The sequence below is a fragment of the Salmo salar genome, chromosome 08, assembly GCF_965601325.2.
Source record: "Salmo salar chromosome 08, fSalSal1, whole genome shotgun sequence".
NCBI lineage: Eukaryota > Metazoa > Chordata > Actinopteri > Salmoniformes > Salmonidae > Salmo > Salmo salar.
In genome coordinates this window covers 26,705,968-26,710,000 of record NC_138298.1, presented here as the reverse complement: position 1 = coordinate 26,710,000, position 4,033 = coordinate 26,705,968, and positions in this window count along the sequence as shown.

Sequence of the window (4,033 nt, the reverse complement as noted above, 5' to 3'; positions counted from 1 at the left end):
TGGCCAATAGCACATCCATTTCAGCTGGATCTTCACAAAGTCATTTTGAACGGTCCGCCACCCCTCCTCAACCCCCTCTCTCCTCTCCCTGCCTAAAGCTCTATCCATCTTGTAACATGGGTAATGATTTTAACTAAACAAGAATCTTTCAGCTCCCCAACCCTCTCAGATTAGTAGATCAATGAGGCTGGATGGTCATCATAAATTCACCCAGCGAGGGGACCAATCCTGCACAATAACTCCAGGAGAATAGAACCCATTTTAATGGAGCCATACGAAGCCTTCATAACCCCATTATAAGCCTCAACAAACTCTTTATAATGCCTTCATAGATGCTGCACAAATCAGTTGTAAGTAAATATGCTATATAGAGGATAGAAAAGGTTGACGACACATTTGGCAAAGCACCACATGTAAGGATCTGATGAGAGTATTTTGAATCGTTTATACAGTAGGTTCACTATTCCCTTAAAGGAAAGCACAGTCTGTGGTGAAATCCATTCATTTCTGGTCAATTTCAATGAGTTGTTGTATATATTCAATGGGTTGTTATCTATCTTCAATGGGTTGTTATCTATCTTCATTGGGTTGTTATCTATCTTCAATGGGTTGTTATCTATCTTCAATGGGTTGTTATCTATCTTCATTGGGTTGTTATCTATCTTCAATGGGTTGTTATCTACTGCTTTCATCTCTATCCCCATCTTCTTCCTATCTCTCTTTCTGTTCTCTTTCCTCTCCCTCCCTTTCTCCTTGTTTCAAACCTCACCTTTCTCATTCTCAAACTGTCTCTCTCCCTATCTACTCTCTATCTCTCAACCCCCACATTACTCCCTCTCTCCTCTTCCCTGTCTCCCTTTCTCTCCCCCATATCTTTCTTCTCTCCCCCCACCACTCACTTATAGGTGAAATCCCAATCCCACACTGACAGTATTCAGTTACTGTCACACATACTGACCTACCCTGTATACACATACTGACCTACCATGTACACACATACTGACCTACCCTGTATACACATACTGACCTACCCTGTATACACATACTGACCTACCATGTACACACATAGTGACCTACCATGTACACACATACTGACCCTACCATGTACACACATACTGACCTACCCTGTATACACATACTGACCTAACATGTACACACATACTGACCTACCATGTACACACATACTGACCTACCATTTACACACAGTGACCTAACATGTACACACATAGTGACCTACCATGTACACACATACTGACCTACCATGTACACACAGTGACCTACCATGTACACACATAGTGACCTACCCTGTACACACATACTGACCTACCATGTACACACAGTGACCTACCATGTACACACATAGTGACCTACCATGTACACACATACTGACCTACCCTGTATACACATACTGACCTAACATGTACACACATACTGACCTACCATGTACACACATACTGACCTACCATTTACACACAGTGACCTAACATGTACACACATAGTGACCTACCATGTACACACATACTGACCTACCATGTACACACAGTGACCTACCATGTACACACATAGTGACCTACCCTGTACACACATACTGACCTACCATGTACACACAGTGACCTACCATGTACACACATAGTGACCTACCATGTACACACATAGTGACCTACCCTGTACACACATACTGACCTACCATGTACACACAGTGACCTACCATGTACACACATAGTGACCTACCCTGTACACACATACTGACCTACCCTGTACACACATACTGACCTACCATTTACACACAGTGACCTACCATGTACACACATAGTGACCTACCATGTACACACATAGTGACCTACCATGTACACACATACTGACCTACCATGTACACACATACTGACCTAACATGTACACACATACTGACCTACCCTGTATACACATACTGACCTACCATGTACACATAGTGACCTACCATGTACACACATAGTGACCTACCATGTACACACATACTGACCTACCATGTACACACATACTGACCTACCATGTACACACATAGTGACCTACCATGTACACACATAGTGACCTACCATGTACACACATACTGACCTACCATGTACACACAGTGACCTACCATGTACACACATACTGACCTACCATGTATACACATACTGACCTAACATGTACACACATACTGACCTACCATGTATAAACATAATGACCTAACATGTCTACACATGGTGACCTACCATGTACACACATACTGACCTACCATGTACACACAGTGACCTACCATGTACACACATACTGACCTACCGTGTACACACATACTGACCTACCATGTATACACATACTGACCTAACATGTACACACATACATAGTACCCGCAAAACACCAGTCTCAACGTCAACAGTGAAGTGGCAACTCAGGGACGTTGGCCTTCTAGGCAGAGTTCCTCTGTCTAGTGTCTGTGTTCTTTTTTATTGGCCAGTCTGAGATATGGCTTTTTCTTTGAAACTCTGTCTATAGAGTCGCCTCTTCACTGTTGACGTTGAGACTGATGTTTTGATGGTACTATTTAATGAAGCTGCCAGTTGAGGACTTGTGAGGTGTCTGTTTCTCAAACTAGACACTCTAATGTACTTGTCCTCTTGCTCAGTTGTGCACCGGGGCCTCCCACTCCTCTTTCTATTCTGGTTAGAGCCAGTTTGTGCTGTTCTGTGAAGGGAGTAGTACACAGCGTTGTATGAGATCTTCAGTTTCTTGGCAATTTCTTGCATGGAATAGCCTTCATTTCTCAGAACAAGAATAGACTGATGAGTTTCAGAAGAAAGTAATTGTTTCTGGCCATTTTGAGCCTGTAATCGAACCCACAAATGCTGATGCTCCAGATACTCAATTAGTCTAAAGAAGGACAGGTTTATTGCTTCTTTAGTCAGAACAACAGTTTTCAGCTGTGCTAACACCATTGCAAAAGGGTTTTCTAATGATCAATTAACCTTTTAAAATGATAAACTTGGATTAGCTAACACAACGTGCCATTGGAACACAGGAGTGATGGTTGCTGATAATGGGCCTCTGTACGCCTATGTAGATATTCCATTAAAAATCAGCTGTTTACAACACTAACAATGTCTACACTGTATTACTGATACAATTGTATGTTATTTTAATTGATAAAAATGATATTTTCTTTAAAAAACAAGGACATTTCTAAGTGACTCCAAACTTGTGAATGGTAGTGTATGTTACATTGCCAAAGCAAGTGAAATGGATAATAAACAATAGTGAAATAAACAATAAAACATTTACAGTAAACATTACACTAACAAAAGTTCCAAAAGAATGAAGACATTTAAAATGTCATTTTATGTATATATACAGTGTTGTAATGATATGCAAATTGCTAAAGTACAAAAGGGAAAATAAATAAATATAAATATAGGTTGTATTTACAATGGTGTTTGTTCTTCAATGGTTGCCCTTGTCTTGTGGCAACAGGTCACACATCTTGCTGCTGTGATGGCACATTGTGATATTTCACCCAATAGATATGGGAGTTTATCAAGCTCTCTCGCTCTCTCATAGCTAGCCCGCAGTTACCTCTCGCTCTTTCTCTCTAAGATCACAGCGATGGATATCAAACAGCCTGGACCCACCTGTCAGTGTGGGCAAGTCAGCAATTAAAGCTCCCGCAGCCAGACGTCAGATAAATCACCCAGACGAGGGGAGGAGGTACAGGGGGAGAGGGGAGCGGGCAAGCCCCGGCAAGCCCAGCCGGGAGAGGCCTATACTGGGGAAGGATGAGCACGGCCTGTCTCTCTCAGAGAGGGAAACACACGGATGACTGGTGGATTGTATTGAGTTGTATAGATGAGTTGTATAGATGAGTTGTATAGAGGAGTTGTATAGATGAGTTGTATAGATGAGTTGTATAGATGAGTTGTATAGATTAATGTATAGATGAGTTGTATAGATGAGATGTATAGATGAGATGTATAGATGAGATGTATAGATGAGATGTATAGATGAGTTGTATAGATGAGATGTA